This window comes from Monodelphis domestica, chromosome 1 (genome assembly GCF_027887165.1).
Source record: "Monodelphis domestica isolate mMonDom1 chromosome 1, mMonDom1.pri, whole genome shotgun sequence".
NCBI lineage: Eukaryota > Metazoa > Chordata > Mammalia > Didelphimorphia > Didelphidae > Monodelphis > Monodelphis domestica.
Genome location: NC_077227.1, coordinates 248,731,693 through 248,749,326, shown reverse-complemented (window position 1 = coordinate 248,749,326; position 17,634 = coordinate 248,731,693).

Sequence of the window (17,634 nt, the reverse complement as noted above, 5' to 3'; positions counted from 1 at the left end):
GAAATAAAAAAAAACTATTAATAAGAACATAGAAAAGTGTTCTAAATCTCTTATAATCAGAGAAATGCAAATCAAAACCACTCTGAGGTATCACCTCACACCTAGCAGATTGGCTAACATGACAGCAAAGGAAAGTAATGAATGCTGGAGCAGATGTGGCAAAGATGGGCCATTAATTCATTGCTGGTGGAGCTGTGAATTGATCCAGCCATTCTGGAGGGCAGTTTGGAACTATGCCCAAAGGGTGATAAAAAGACTGTCTGCCCTTTGATCCAGCTATAGCACTACTGGGTTTGTACCCCAAAAAGATAAGGAAAAAGATATGTACAAAAATATTCATAGCTGCACTGTTTGTGGTGGCCAAAAATTGCAAAATGAGGGGATGCCCTTCAATTGGGGGATGTCTGAACAAATTGTGGTATTTGTTGGTGATGGAATACTATTGTGCTCAAAGGAATAATAAAGTGGAGGAATTCCATGGGGACTGGAACACCCTCCAAGAGTTGATGTAGAGTGAGAGTAGAAAAACCAGGAAAATGTTGTACACAGAGTCTGATACACTGTGGTACAATCAAATGTTATGGACTTCATTATTTGCAATGCAATGACCCTGAACAACTTGGAGGAACCTATGAGAAAAACCACTATTCACATTTGGAGGAAACACTGTAGGAATAAATACACAGAAGAAAAACAACCGCTTGAATACATGGGTCAAAGGGATATGGTTGGGTATATAGACTAAATGAAGATCCTAGTGTAAACAACAACATGGAAATAAGTTGTGTTCAAGGACACAAGTAATAACCAATGAAATTGTATATTGGCTGCAGGAAGAGTGGGTGGAGGGGAGGGAGGAAAATAATATGATTATTGCAACCAAGGAATAATGTTCTAAATTGACTAAATTCAAATGGAAAAAAAATAATTGTTTAATTGTAAGGCTAAGTGTAGTAAATTTACTTAGGAAAATTTTAGTTTAGCCAACATGCTAAAATCTCTCTGAGCTGCCAGTAGCTGACCACCATGCAGGAGTTGGTAAAGTTTGGAGCTAGGCCAAAATATAGCCAGGTCGTAAAAGGTGATCAGAATAAGGATGCCTATGCTTTATGAAGGTTTACCCTATGTACATATGAAAATGAATCAAGAAATAATGAGTGGAATATAAATGAAAATAAGTGTAATGAGTATAAAGTTGATGAAAATAGAAAGGAATTAATTGAATCAAAGGAGGATAATATAATTAGTGTTAATAATTGTATAGAGAAAGAACATTGCAATATAAATTTAATAGGAAACTAATGAATGTAAAATAATGGAAATTAATGAAGAATATAAACTGAATAATAATAATAAATTATAAATGAGAACAATGATACTAAGATGGAGAATTTAAGGACTGATGAGAGTAATATAAAAGCTGTTGATACAAAATCTTGGGAAAGTCATATAATTCAAGTAGATGTATGCTTGGATGGACAGGAAATGACTGAGCTTTGTACTTTCTACTTTGATGATGATGTTACTGTGCTTGGATCAATTCTTGAAACCTTCCAACCTCCAAATAGCACTGAACCCTATGTTTCTGTAAGTATAGGGGGTCAGATATATGATGTTTTGGTACATACTGGAGCCAGTAAATCAGTTTTGCAAAGTCTTCTTAAAGAATGTAAAGCTGTTGTACTATGGTAGTGATTGGAGCTACTGAAAAACCAGAAGGAGTAGCAGAATTACAACCTAAAATGATATTTCTGGGTCCTTTATCTGTAGAGCATGCATTTCTTTGTATGCCAGACTGTCCAAGGAACCTTCTTTGTAGGGATTTACTGTGTAAATTACAAGCAATGCTTCAATGTACTGACACTGGGAATATATCATTACTTCTCCCAGAAGAATCTCTGAAAGCTTTTTCATTGCGGTTCTTGGATTCAGTCAGTACATAGAATGAGTTGGATTCCATCTATCCTTTTCCTGATGATATCGCAGAAGATTTATGGTCAAAGTCTTCCACAGATGTAGGATTGAATGATTGAAATCAGCTACTCCAATAAGAGTGAGAACTAAGGAAGGACGAGTTCCTTGTCTTCCTCAATACTCCTTGAGTATAGACTCAATAGAAGGTATCAGACCCATCATTTTGAGTCCCTAATTCAACAAGGAATCATAATACCATGCTTCTGGGAGTACACCTGTACTTCTGATTAAAAAAAAAGCCAAGGCTAGATCAAAATGGCAAAATTGTCTACAGATTCATCCAAGATCTGAGAGCTGTAAATGATCACATAATAAATATACATCCTATAGTACCAAATCCAGCTGCTATAATCTCTCCCATCCCATGTCAATCAAGATATTTCACAGTGTAGATTTACATTCAGCGTTTTTCTATATACCAATCCATGAGGATTCTCAAAAGATCTTTGCTTTTACATGGGAGGAAACTCAGTGAATGTGGACTTGTCTTCCATAGGAATTCACTGATTCCCCTAGCCAATTCTCACAGATTTTGAACAGAGACTTTAAAACAATAACATTCAAGGAGAGTAAAATAGTACATTTTGTTGATGATATCCTCCTAGCATCACCATCTGCTAAAGTGTGTTTAAGGTAGAGCAAGATTCTTTTGATTAAATTACATAAATGTGGACATAAAATCTCTAAGGCAAAACTACAGTGAGTATTGCTTCGCATTGAATATCTTGCGTTTGTGTTGTCAGAGGTTTCTAGAAGTATCACACAGAAAAGAATAGCTGATATCCAGAAACTGAGGGCACCTAAGACCAAGAAGCAACTCCGAGCTGTTCTTGGAAAAACTGATTTCTGTAGACAATGGATACCTGGGTATAGTGAAATTACTAAATGTTTAACAGATCTATCCAGGAATCCAGAACCAGAACTTCTGAAACTCAAACCTCAACATCTGCAAGCCTTAAGTAAACTTAAGGAAGTTATTTTATCTGCACCTGCCCTTGGAATCCCAGACTATACTAAACCTTTTCAATTATTTGTGAATTAGACCAAAGGAATTTCTTCTGGTGTACTGACACAGACTTTAGGACAAAGTTATCATCCAATTGGATATTATGGTTGTCAGCTATATCCAATTGCTGTTGGTACAGTTACTTTTCTAAGGGGTGTAGTAGCTGCAGCTATGTTAGTCCAGAAGTATCAGATTTAGTTTTGGGATGACAATTGACTATATATTGTTCACATCAAATTGAAGCACTAATGAGGAAGTTTCATACACAAGCATATTCTGATCAACCACTATCTAAGTATGAAATTCTTCTAGAAAGTGAAAACATTGAGTTGAGGAAGTATAGTGTATTAAATCCAGCTAAACTTCTTCCTGATTTGTCAAAGAATGGTGAACCATTACATGAATGTGTAGAATAGATCTAGTGGCTATGCCTAGGATGGATTTAAAAGACACTGCAATCGATAATCCAGACTTGGTTTTATTCACAGGTGGTTCTTCATATTTGTGCAATGGAATTCGATGTTCAGGAGCTACAGTTGTCACATAATTTGAGACACTGTAGTATGGATCATTAACTAGTAACCTTAGTGCTCAAGGTGCAGAGTTGGTCGCTTTAAAGCCAGCATGTCTTCTAGCTGATGGTAAAAGTGCAAATATTTATACAGGCTCTGGTTATACTTTTTCCATTTGTCATGCTACAGGAAAGATATGGAAAAAACAAGGTTTTATTACTGCATCAGGAAAACCAATTGTTCATGCAGAAATAAAAATTGATTTGTTGGATGCTATCCAGAAGCCTAAACAGCTAGTGGTAATCCATTGTAGAAGTCACACTTACGGCAAGGATTCAATCTCTAAAGGAAATCATAGAGCTGATGTAACTGTGAAGTTTGCTGCTAAAAATGCTCCAATATATGTCATGAACTCATCAACTATTGAATTTGATGATCTAGAAAAAGCTTATATAGACTCAGAAATACAAAAATGGAAGAAGTTTGGAGCAAGAAAGGGACATGGCATATGGGTAGCAGATACTGGAAAACCATTGTTACCAAAATGCATGTATATCTATTTGTGTCAAGCCATCTACACAAAATGTCATTTTGGTACTCAAGCTGTAATTAACACCATAAAGAGACAATTTGGTAGCTTCTGGAATAAATACTGTAGCAAATACGATCTGTTCAAGTTCTTCTATTTGTCAAAAAATTCCATCAAGGGGCACTCAGACAGAAAGGTTTAGGTGGTAGACAATGAGCATATTGTCAATCTGAGAGTGTGCAAATTGATTACATCAGCATGCCAAAAGCTGAAAGACATAAATTTTGCTTGGTAATTGCTGACAGATTGACCAAATGGCCTGAAGCTTTTCTAACAAATGTAAGTACAGCTAGCTTTGTGGTGAAAGTATTGATTAAAGAAATTATACCTAGATTTGGAGTACCCCTAACCATAGACCCTGATAAGGGATCTCATTTCACCCAAGACATCCTGAGAAGAGTCTATGCGAATCTAGTAATAACACCAAAATATCATGTTCCTTACCATCCACAAAGTTTAGGTCAGGTGAAGCACATAAATAGGGAACTCAAGTCTATGTTGGGGAATATCTGTGCTGAAACTCATCTCAAATGGCCAGAGATTCTTCCCATAGATTTGTTTTACCTATGTACAAGACCAAGAGCAGATTTACAAATATCATCCTATGAAATGCTCTTTGGACATGCTCCACTATAGGAAAAAACTTGTAAGATGGTCTATACATCTCTCATAGGAGGAGATTTTGCTTCTTACTTAAGTGCTTTACAACAAAGACTCAGAGAATTACATGATATGGGAGAATTAATTAAAACTGGTCTTTTGGATTATTATCTCCATAATTACAAATCAGGAGATATGGTATATGTCAAAAATTTTGCTAAAACATCAGCAACACAAGAAAGTTGGTTAGGTCCTTACACTGTTGTATTAGTTTCTCCACCTTCAGTAAAAGTTTCTGTAGAGATTCATGGTATCATTGTTCACATATAAAGTTAGCACATGGGTATTAATATTGAAAATGTATAATTCATTGAATCAGAAAATGAAGAAGAAGAGATCATAGAAAGTTAGAATCATCAGTTAAATTGAGTCTACAGTCAAAAAGATCAGTAAGGAGAGGAACATTCCTGCAGAAGAGGATAGAAGAGTACAATGCAGATAAAGAGGTGAATTCAGAAATTAATGGACATTGTTAAAAGACTGAAAACTTATAAATTTAAAGACTTTAAGAAATTTGCAATGAAGAAGATTATAGGATTAATGGACTAATGAATTAATACTTTGGGGTAATGTATTATAACACAAAATGACAGTACCTATTCACACACAAACAGAAATAAATTTACTACCACGGAATTGTAGAAGAATTCTTCAACCAAGAGGAGATGAGAAAAGAAGGAAAGATGCAAAGTAGTAGTAAGTATAAATTGCATGTAACAGTAACATAGCACTAACATAACAGTAACACTGACATTACACTAGCAAAATAACATAACATAGCAAAAGTAACAACATAACAACATAAACACAAAACATAAACATGGTTAGGTTACATTGAATCACTACTTAAATGAGTGAAGCAATGTATAGTTATGGTACTAATATTGTGATAAGTTAGTTACTAACAAAATGTAGTTAGAAACTTAGATTTAGTTTAAGTATAGAAATCTAGTTAGGCAGAAGAATTTTGAAGATAGGGATTAATTAGGTAGGATTAAGTAGATAAGATAAGAAAATTAGATACTGACTTGCACTACATCATATATTACATGAAACAAATAACATATGGCATCATATAGCAAGCAAAATTGTAAATTCATGTGTAAATATATGTAAATAGTATGTACAATAGGATTGTAAATTAATTGTATTATCGTGTATGTAATATGTAATATATGTAACATGTGTGAATATGAAGTGTAATAAGTGTGTATCTATGTATATGTGTAGCTTACATGTATATATTGTAGATATGTGTATAAATTATATACATCACTTACTTATATCTATTGTTACATGTATTGCATAAGTGAGTTTAATGTTTGGTTTAATTTTCAGTGTAAAACTTATGCAATGTTGAGTTTATTGTAATTTTTTCAATTTTTTTTCTCTAAGTTTGATGTTAATGTACTACAATAGTAGTACATTGTTCTGTATTAGCTGATAAGAGTAGTATTTTGAGTTAGATGTTTGCATGGAAATTATGTTCATCTTTTGTTTTGATGTTATTTGCTTGTTTTGCTTTTGCTTCTGTTTGATATTTGTACTTGTTCATTATTTAATTCCTTTTGCTTTTTCCTTGTTATATTCCTTAGCATAGGTTAGTATTAGTTAGATTAAGATAGTTGAGCATAGGTTGTTTGTTATTTTGGGTAGATTCTTAGTTGAGGTAATTGGTAAGTATTTTAGGTTGTGCACAAATGCCAAAATAGTGTTTTCAACCCAATTTGGGCTTTGTGCAAAGAGGGGACTGTAATAAGCAGAGAAAAGACTGTATTTTGATTGTCAGGAGCATGTGACTCAGAACCACATGAGGGCCTGGGTCAAGATTCCAAGGGCGGGGGGGGGGGGTGTTGTCAGCTTCTTGCTGAAGCTTTTGGAGGTAGCTGTGATTTATACCTATGTACAAGATATCTTGGCCCTTGTGAGATACCAGCTTGAGGAGAGAGACTTGAACAGGCGGCTGGCAGCTAGTTTGAAGACCAAGGAAAGAACCATCAAATCTCTACTGAACCTATTTTGGGCTTTACCTCTGGGATTTTGGCTCATATCTGGACATTGTGAGATTCTGTTTGGGGGAACCTTAACTTATTTAGCTTAGGAAGTTAGTCAATAGGATAGTATTAAGGGGAATTAGTTTTGGGGATAAGATTAAGAAATTTCCCTTCTCTTTTGTTACCCTCATTCCTATCCCATTTCCCATTAATAAAATCAAAATATTTAGATGTTTACCTCTTATCTCTTTCCCTTATACATCCCTTAATAACAATACACAAAAGTAATTAAGAACCCTTGCTCTAGAACTATAAGAAGCAGGGAGAGTTTTAACTTGCTGTGATAGAGTTTCATCACTAGACAATCCCCATTCCAATGAACTCACAGAACAAAAAAGAAGATAATAAAAGTCTCCCAACTCCCCCTTTCCATGTGGTAGTCAATGTATAAATCATTGTTGAACTTCATAGGATGGTAGTTGCAGGGATGATAATATGAAACTCACCTTACATAGTGAAATGATTCAGCTCAGCCAGAGATGCAGAGGCAGAGAGTAGACCAAGGAGATTTCCCTGTGGCTCAATGCCTTATGAGGGACAGTTGGGTTTTGAGACCTGAGGTCAATAGGAAAACTATGACATACTCTTTGAACCTTTCAATAGCTTTGCCAAACAACTGAGCTGAAGGTGAGGTAAGTTCATTATCCTAACTTCCCAGGGAGCAGTTTCAAGTAAAGTTGGGAACAGTGTTCAACAAGTGTATAATCACTGGGATGGAAATACATTCAGAACCTTAACCTGCTTCCTTGTTAATTCAGTATAGCATAGAAAAATGAGTCAAAAAGAAATTGCTGTGAACAGAAGAGAGGGAACCACTATCCCTAATATCCTTAAATTTTCCTATGGTATAAAGTTATTAATGGATATTTTTCCAAAGTTGCTATTGAATTTAGAAATTATGAATCCCTAAAAAGCAGTATCTGGGTTTATTTTATATATAGTAATGTGCAAATGATACTCTATATGAGAATATCCAAATAAAAATGACTGGATTGGGAATAGGTCAACTTGAGTCTCTAACCTTTGTGACTTTAGATTATTTAAATAAATTCAATAAGCATGGGGCAGGAAAGTGTTGTCAAAGATATATACTCAAGTCTGACTGGAAAAGTGGACACATGAAAAGGAATAAAATGAGACAAGGCTTAAAGAGAAGCTTTGGAGTAGATGTCAGAATTATACCCAGGAATTCCAAAATAAGATAATTGGTCTTAAAAAGACAATGTAGACTTCATTTTTAAGGATATCTCTCCTGATAGTGATCATCTCTAGATTAATATGGGACCAAATAGCCCATCCACACTGGGTACTCATAAGAAAAGGGAGACCTGTCTAAAGAAACCATTATGTATAGACCAAGAGCTCAGAAATCCCACCTTTTTTTAAAATGTCATTAAATAGTTCCCAAATACATGTAAAAATTTTAACAATATTTTAAAATTTTTAGTTCCAAATCCTATCCCTCCTTCGTGCCCTTCAACACTCAGTGAGAAGTCAAGTAATTTTATATGGGTTATAAGTGTGAAATTGTGCATAAATATTTCCATATTAGCCATGATGCAAAAGAAACCCAAACAGAATAAATCAATAAAGATAAAATTTTTAAAACCCATTTTTCAGTCTGATTAGAGTTCATCAGTTCTCTAGGTGTAGATAGCATTTTTTATCATGAATCCTTTGAAATTGTATTAGATCATTATTTTTATCAGAGTAGCTAAGTCTTTCATAATTGAGCATTCTTAATTCATTGGTATTACTGTTTACAAAGTTGTCTTGGCTATGCTAATTTCTCTTTGCATCAGTTCATGTAATTCTTTCCAAGTCTTTCTGAAATTATCCTGCTTATCATATTTATAGCACAATAATATTCCATCACAATCAGAAAGTTGCTTTAATTTGAATTTCATTAATCAAGAGAGGTTTAGAGCATTTTATGTGCTTAGTAATAACTTTGATTTCATCTTCTAAAAACTACCTGTTCTTATCCTTTGACTATTGGTCAACTGGGGAATGACTCTTCTTTTTAAAAAATATGGCTCAGTTTCCTACATATTTTGATAATATTTGAGAAATAAGGGCCTTATCAGAGAGACTTGTCTTTGGGATGAAGAATAATCTTACACTGCTTTCTTTTCATTTCTTTTCAATCTATTTGCCAGGAAATGATTAAACCAGCTGCTTATACCTTATTTGGGGGATGGGGAGAATTGGAGGGTTTTTTTATGTTAAGTCAGCTTTTACACTCTCCTCTTTCACCCCCAACAAAAGGCTTCTTAAGTATTCTTCACTTTCTGCCATCAGAAGGTTAGTTTTCCTAATAATGAATCACACTTGCATTTCTGGTATAAATCTTATATTGATATTGTATATAATATTTATCTATATTGCTGTAATCTCCTTGCCATTATTTTATTTCAAATTTTTGTATCAGTGGTGATTAAGGAAATTGGACAATACTTTTATGTTTTTGCTCTCCCTGGTTTAGATATCAAAATCATTTTGGTTCAGAAAAGGAATTTGGTAGGACTCCTTTTAATGATAGTATAAATCAGTCCTTAAATTTGGGGTACAATTCACATACAAAGTCATCTGGTCATGGGGATTTTTCTTTGATCACATCTTCAATTTTTGTTTCAGAGACAGGGTTATTTTATTATCTCTTCTGTTAATCTAGGAAGTTTATATTTTTGTAAATATTCTTCCATTTCATTTAGAATGACAGCTTTACCGGCACATAACTGGGCAAAATAACTACTAATAATTATTTTAATTTCATTTTGATTAATGCTTAATTCACCATTTTTACTTAGATACTAATAATTTTATTTTCTTAATTATTTTTAAATCAAATTAGCCATTGGTTTATTTTGCTGGGATACAGACACATACACAAACACACAGGCACACACACATATCAACTCCTAATTTTCTTGATTAATTCAATTTTTTACTTTAAATTTTATTAATTTATTGTTTTTTTCAGGATTTCCATTTGGGTGTTTAATTGGGGATTTTAATTTGTTATTTTATTAGTTTTTTTAGCTGCATACCCAATTCATTGCATGCTTCTTTCTTTTATTGATATATTTAGAGATATAATTTGTTCCCTTAGTACTGCTGTCACTTTAGGTGATGCATCTAGATTCTACTCCTTATTTTAATTATGTGTGTGTGTGTGTGTCTAAGTCCAGTGTGCTTTTTTGTTGTTGTTAATAACAGATAGTTGGATTTTGGTTTCTAATCTATTCTGTCATCCACTTCTGTTTATTGGTAAGTTCATCCTACTTACATTCACAGTTATGATTATTAATTGTGCATTACCCTTTCTTTGAGGCTTTGTTTATATCTATTTTTAATTCATTTTCTTCTTTTGAGTTTGTATCTTGACCTTCCCTGTCATGATAGTAAATTTTTATACTTTTTTTTGTTGTTTGCTCATATTCCCACTATATTTCTAATTTTGAACTTAATGCTAATGATGGGCTCTGTTCCTGGTGTGTTGAGTTGGAGCAAGTCACAGATTGTTTCACACTGCTGTTTCCAGAACTAGTTCTGAGGTGTTGAAAAATTTTGGTGCTTCCAAGGTTGTAACGTGTTCTGGGAAGAGATGTGCCCACTGTTCCACTGGACTGAACTCTGGTCCTTACCCAGGAAAGGTCATTGATCCTTTGGGATTACAATCAATATTGTTCTTCATGGACTTTGTTCCCTTGGGATTTGAAACAATACTGTTCTTCAGGGTCTCTTTCCCTTGGGACTATAAAGTGATAGTGTCCCTCAAGTCTTCCACTCTCTTTTCACTGAAAAATGCTCCTCTCTTCCCTTGACTGAAAAGGGAGTATATGCAATGGAATTTCCAGATAGTGTCCAATTGACAGTCTTCTTACCATGTCTAGCTTAAGAACTCCTAAGGCTGCTTCTGCTTCTATTATTATCTAGTTATGGCCGGGACTTCTTCCTTGTTTTCTGAGCCCAGAGCTTCTAGAGCTGTCCCCCCTCGCAGCTCTGGAGCGCCTGGGTGGAAGGGAGGGAGATCACCCCCAAAGCCCTCCCCCCATCCTACCTGTCCTTCCCCACCCCACCAATGCTGCTTTCCCCTGTGGGGATCTCAGGGGTGTTCGAGGATATATTTTCACTCTGTGGTTTCACTTTAGATGCTGATTCTTTTGTATTTTTAACTTGGGGTAGCAGCTGGAACACCCACACTGTCTGTCCTGCTGTTCTCTCTTCACCTCCCTGGCCCTGGTGGGAAAACTGAGTTACCGAGGTCAGAACAGGGCATTGTTCAGGGGGGAAAGGAATGCTCGGGGGTCACGTGGGGTGGAGGGAGAGAAAGGGATATTTTTTGGGTTAAGAACAAGGGTTGGTAGTGCCAAGGGCAAAAGGGTCATTAATTTCTCCTTGATCCAGAGCTGAAAAGTGAGGGGGCAGGGACGCATAAGGTTCGCTAACCCCCTCCCTACACTGAGCCTAATGCGAAAAAGCACTGACATATTGAGTTCCCCCCAAAATACATCCCAGTCTCCCTCTTCTGATGTGCCTTTTGCACCTCCCCTTCCTCCCCTCACCATTAGGACAATCAGAATCACCTCCCGCTTGGGAGTCCTTTCTTTCTCCCCAATCCCTTCGGAGTTAACCAGCCACCAGGGTGAGAGGTTCTCCCGGCCAGGACTACACCTGGCACTTCCATACTCCCTCTCCATTGTCCTCCCATGGCCAGCCTGGGCTGGTTTTATATGATGCCAGGTTTGGTGCACAGTGATTTTTCTTGTAATTGAAACAGGCCTAGTGTGGTGGGTTCTATTTAACGGATGTGAGATGATGTTAGAGATTTAAGTGATTAAATGTGCAGACTATGCAAGAAAAAATATTTATTATCTATTATCCCCACCTTATCATACCACTGGTGTTTCGTAAGCCTCTCCCTCCATGTCACAGATATCTCTTTATGTCCTGTGTTGCCTTGTGATGGAAGAATATCTTACTCTGACCTTGTGTTGCCTCTACTACTCAAAAATTTAATTTATGTATTTTTAAGAAGTTGTTTGAAGGAGAAAGTTGGGAGACCTCAGCTGAGCACTATTTCTACTGCTCGATTCTGTCTCCACCCCTAGAAGTTCAAATCTCAACTCTGTTGCTTACTACCTTCTTGTCAAGGAACAAATCTGGTTACCTCTCTAGGTCTTGGCTTCCTCATCTGTAAAATGAGAAAATTGGTCTTAGTGATTGCCTGAAGTCCCTGCCAACTCTGTATCTATTTAAAAAAATGAAACTATAGAACTATTTCAAAATATTAAGGCATATATAAATGTCTATATATGAAAGGCACCATGATATAGAATAGAAAGGAAGTAAGGAAGGTCTTCCTTACCTCTGGCACACATTTTATGATTTTGAACTAAATTATTTAATGTTTCATTACTTCAGGCAACTCTCGAAAACAATCTATTAGTAATAAATCATCTAGATGCATAAATGGAAAAAAGTTTTTATAAGAGAAGCCACGTAAAATTCTTTACTAAAATATGAGGGAAAATAAGAATACCCAGAAATAATTTAATTTATTATTAAAAAAAAAAACAAAGGACACTAACTGCTAGAAGAGATTCTTTATTTGACAAAAACTACTGAAAAAACAAGAGCATAATCTGGCAAAAAAATTAGTTTTAGGTCAATAACTTATGCCATCCCCATAATCATCTTCAAATGGTTACATTTGACCCAAATATAAAAGGTCAGATCATAAAATAATTATAGAACAAGGGAAAAAGAAACTTTCCGTAACTATGACTAAAAGGAGAATTCTTGGCTAAACTAGGAATAGGAATGAACATAAAAAAGTAAAAGAGAACTTTTACACAAAAGTGAAAATATTGTTCATAAGCAAAATAAATGCCATTAGAAAGACAAGGGAAACAAATGGGGAAGAAATGAAAAAAAGTTCTGATTAATGTCTAATTTTCGAAGTGATTACTACAAATTTATAATATATTTTCTAGTAAATATGTCATTGTCAATGGAAAAAAGGCAATCATTCAGCCATTCTAGGGGATAATTTGTAATTGTACCCCAACAGGCAACTAACCTGGGTGACATATCCTTTGACCCATCAATATTATAAATAAATTTGACCCCTAAGGAGGTCAAGAACACAAGGAAAGAACCTATATGTATTTATAGCACTAATTTTTGTTGTAAGAAAATCCTGGAAGCAAAATAGACGCTCTATTATTTAGGAAATTGCTAAAAGAAAATCACCTTAGGTGAACTTAATAAAATTTATTTAGTTATGAAAAAAGGTAAATATGTCAGCTTCAGATAAACCAAGGAAAATTTGTTTGCTGATTCATACAGCTGATACATATATTTGTTTGCTGATACAAAATAAAATGAGCAGAACTAGGGAAACCAATCACATAATGACCATAATAATAATAAAAAATCCCAAAGCAAAACCCAAATACAACATAGTAGATGGATTTTACCATACTCAGTTGTAGGTCAGTCCTCAACCTACTACTTGAATCATTCCCATATTTAATCTTATCTTCCCAAATTCTAAAAGATGTATGTTTGGTTATTTTTTATTAATTAGTAAAACTATAATCTCTTTCTCATTAATCAGCTGGCTCAATCTACATTTTCAATTCATTAAAACTTTTATATAAACCTAGAGAAATCTCTCTAAAGAATAGTTGGTAATTTTTTGTTCTTTGGTCATTCAAAGGTGTTTGACTCCTTATGACCCATTTTTGTTTGTTTTTAGTTTTGTTTTTTTGACCAAGATAATAGAGTGGTTTGGGACTTCAGGTCAAGATGGCGGCTTAGAGAAAGCTAAAGTTCAGATCTCTGGAAACCCTTCCCTACCAAACTCAAACTATATGCTCCTAAGGCACCAAAATTCAAAACATACAACAGCATAGACCCCGGGAATCCTCCTCCTAGACCTGGACCTGGATCAAAAGGTACGCCCCCCCCAAAAGCCAGAACCTGAGATCACGCGGACCTAAGGGGTAGGCAGAAGGAAGGTCCCAGGACCAATTCCCCCAACCCAGAGCGCTGATTCCAAGGCAGCAGAGGGAACCTCAGAGCCTCAGGGCCGGCTATCCTGAAGGCTACTTCCTGAAAACAACCTGACCCAGTTGAGGGGGCACCCAGACAGCAGGGAAACAGAGAGAGACAGGGCGAGCCTGTAACCCTCTGACCAGATGCTTCCATCTAAGTCTCACCGGTGTAATGTCCCTGAACAATCTGCAGGGATCTAGGAGAAAAAACACTATTCATAAGCAGAGGACAAACTGTGGGAGTAGAAACACCAAGGAAAAGCAACTGCCCAACTACAGCTGTTGAGGGGACATGACAGAGGAGAGACTCTAAAGGAACACTCTAATGCAAATACTAACAACATGACAATGGGTTCGAATCAAGAACACATGTGATACCCAGTGGAATCACGCGTCAGCTATGGGGGTGGGGGGAGGAAAAGAAAATGATCTTTATCTTTAATGAATAATGCTTGGAAATTATCAAATAAAATATGATTTAAAAAATAAAAATACTCTTTAACCATAGATCTACATAGCTGAAGAAATATTATATGTCCATGGGTAGACTGAGCCAATATTATAAAATTACAATACTATCTAAATTAATTTACATATTCAGTGTCATACCAATCAAACTACCAAATAATTACTTTAAAAGACTAGAAAAAAGAATATGATCTTTGTCTTTAATGAATAATGCTTGGAAGTGATCAAATAACATATTATAAAATTTAAAAAAAAGAAATGTACTGGTATAGAAGAAGGGAGGTAAAGCATGCACCCACATATTGAGGTCTCAGCAGAAAAAATTGGAAAGGAGATAGACTTTGTGCTCAAGGAGCAGAAATATATATCAGTGATTTCATCCTTTGTGACAATGTTAAGTATTACTAGATAAGGTGAGGAACTAGAGCTCAGCATGAATACCTCCTGCCTAAAATAATTGTGGGGAATCTGAACCTTGAAAGATGAGAAGAATACATAGCTATGGGAGCTTTGCTTTAGATTATTGTTTTAGAAGTATTTTTAGATAGAAGGAATACTAGTTGTTTATTTGAGTATTATTTGGGAATAGACTTTCCACAGGAAAATCTATAAAATTAGATTTTCCACAGGAAAATCTATAAAATGACTTTTAACTAGAACAAGGTCATTTTGTTTGTTTGACATCCCTCTTGAAGTGTTTTACCTATTGTACTTAGCAATGGTAAAAGAGATGAAGAATTAAAAAAGAAGACTGAAAAGAAACTGCAAAAAGTTTCTGAACTGAACTAGAGGACAAACTGAAATTGATGTTTCATCCAAACTCTGTCCTACCCTCCCCCCTTCGTTGGCACAACTGTCTGATGAATTTGTTACCAGAACAGTCCTTAAATTTTCATTATTTCAAATGAGATAACTTGAATAAAGCATTTCTCAAACTCTAAAAAAAAATAGAGTGGTTTGTAATTTCCTTCTCCAATGTGTCCTCATTTAACAGATGAAGAACTGAGGTAAATAGGGGTTAAGTGATTTTCCCAGTCATACATCTGAGTCTGAGGATACATTTGAACTCAGATCTTCCTAACTCCAGGCCTAGTGTACTATCCACTTACTCTCCTTACTCTCTATATAAAATCAATCCCTTAATCTCCTATCATTAAATAAATATTGGAAATTACTTGAATACATTTTGTTAACAAATGAAATTAATAATAAGACAAAATATAGATGGTTATTCATAATATTTTCAAAGTGTGATCCAATGCAATCATAGTCCTTTCAAATCTATCCTATAATAACTGTTAATTATTTTTTTCAGTTCCTGAAACAGTACTCCATTTCACTCTGGATACTGATTGAAGTCTTTCAAGTACCCTATTCAGATTTCTTGTCAAAGTCTCTTAAGAAATAAGTAATACTTCTCATTTTGGGGGCTCTATCTTTACCATGAAGGAATATTTCTGGAATATAAAGCAAATTGCCAACTCCTCATACAGTATACTAATTCTTCATACTATTAGACAATTCTCAAAGGATAGAAGCTTCTCCTTACCTTCTTTAACTCTCTCTCTCTCCTCATCATTAAACTCATAGATCCTCATAGATCAAAAATAAAACATGCATTTTCTCTGACTCCATAGGGAGAAATGCTTGATAGCGAGATAATTGCAATTATCATTCCCTATCTTTTAAAACAACATTTCATTTAGTTCTTAAAAGATAAGTTAATTGTATCTCCAGTCTCTATGAGAGAGCCTAGTGAAACAGGTGTTACTATGGATCTCTTTTATATACTTTTTAAAAAATACTGAATTTAATAAAATAGTACCAACATTATCCTGCTCATCTATATCCTCTTCTGATCTCCATTTTTTTCTATATTCTGGGTATTTTTCAATATTTTATTCACACTTTTCTCCCTCCATTTTTAAAATTACTATTACTCTTCCTCAACATGCCCTTTCCCAAAAGGGAAATCTTCCATTATGTTGAATAAATACTCAAGTAAAAAATCCACACTTGGCCACAAACAAAAATGTAGCTCATTCTTTACTTATCATTGGCTTTTATGATTCAAATTATATATGTATATATAATTAAAATTTTAATTATATGTTGGGTATAGTTCCAAATTATTTTATAGAATAATTATTACTCTACCAATAGTACTTTAATATTCTTTCTTGCCTAATTTCTCTTACACTAGTCTTTTTCCTTTCTTTGAAAACTTTGCCAGATTGATGGAGATGAGGTAGATAGAACCTTAAAAGTGTTTTAATATGAAGTTCTTTTATTATTAGCAATTAGGAAAAAGACTCAAATGGTTGTTAATAGGTTGAATATTTTTCTTTTGAAAGATCATGCTATGAGTCAGACGCAAGGTATCAGGTTAGAGGTAACAACCCAGCTGACATCTCTAAACATTTTCCTCTAAACAACTATTTTTTTAATTTAAATTTTTAAAAATATTTTTCAATGTTTACATATTTTATTTTCTTTCCCTTCTCTTTTCCCTCCTCCCTACTAAATCTAATAAGGACTTCCACTAAAGTATACAAATTTTTTCTATATTATTTCTATTTCCATAGTATTCCTTTTTGCAATAGAACAAACTTTTAAAACCAAAACCCCAAATCATATATCCATACAAACAAATGATAAGTCATTTGTTTTTCTTCTGTGTTTTTAATCCTATAGTTCTTTATATCAATATGGATAGCATTCTTTTGTAGGATTTTGGTTTTTAATCCACTCTTCTACCCACTTCTCTTTTATGGGTGAGTTCATCCCATTAACATTCAGTGTTATGATTACTAACTGTGTATTGCCCTCCGTCATATTATCACCGTTAGATCATATTCTATTCCTTTTACTCTGTTCCTTCTCACCAGTATTTTGCTTTTGTTACCCCCAACTTCGACCTCCCTTCAACTACCCCCCTCTTTCCTTGCTCTATTCCACTTGTACTTCTCTTTAGGGTAAAATATAATTCTATACCACACTGAGTATATTTGTTTTTCTCTCTCTGAGTCACTTACAATGAGAGTAAAATTTAAGCCTTGCCTGTCACCCTTATTCTCCCCCACCTCTATAATGACTTTTCACACCTCTTTATGTTATATAATTTACCTCATTCTATCTCTTCCTTCCCTTTTCTCTCAGTAAAACTCTTTCAGTCCTTGATTTTTATATATCATTCATATGCATACATATCATATCAGATATACATATAGATTCATGTCAAAACATTTACATACATATCATATCATCATATAAATTATGATAATCAGCTTACTTCCTCACACTATTT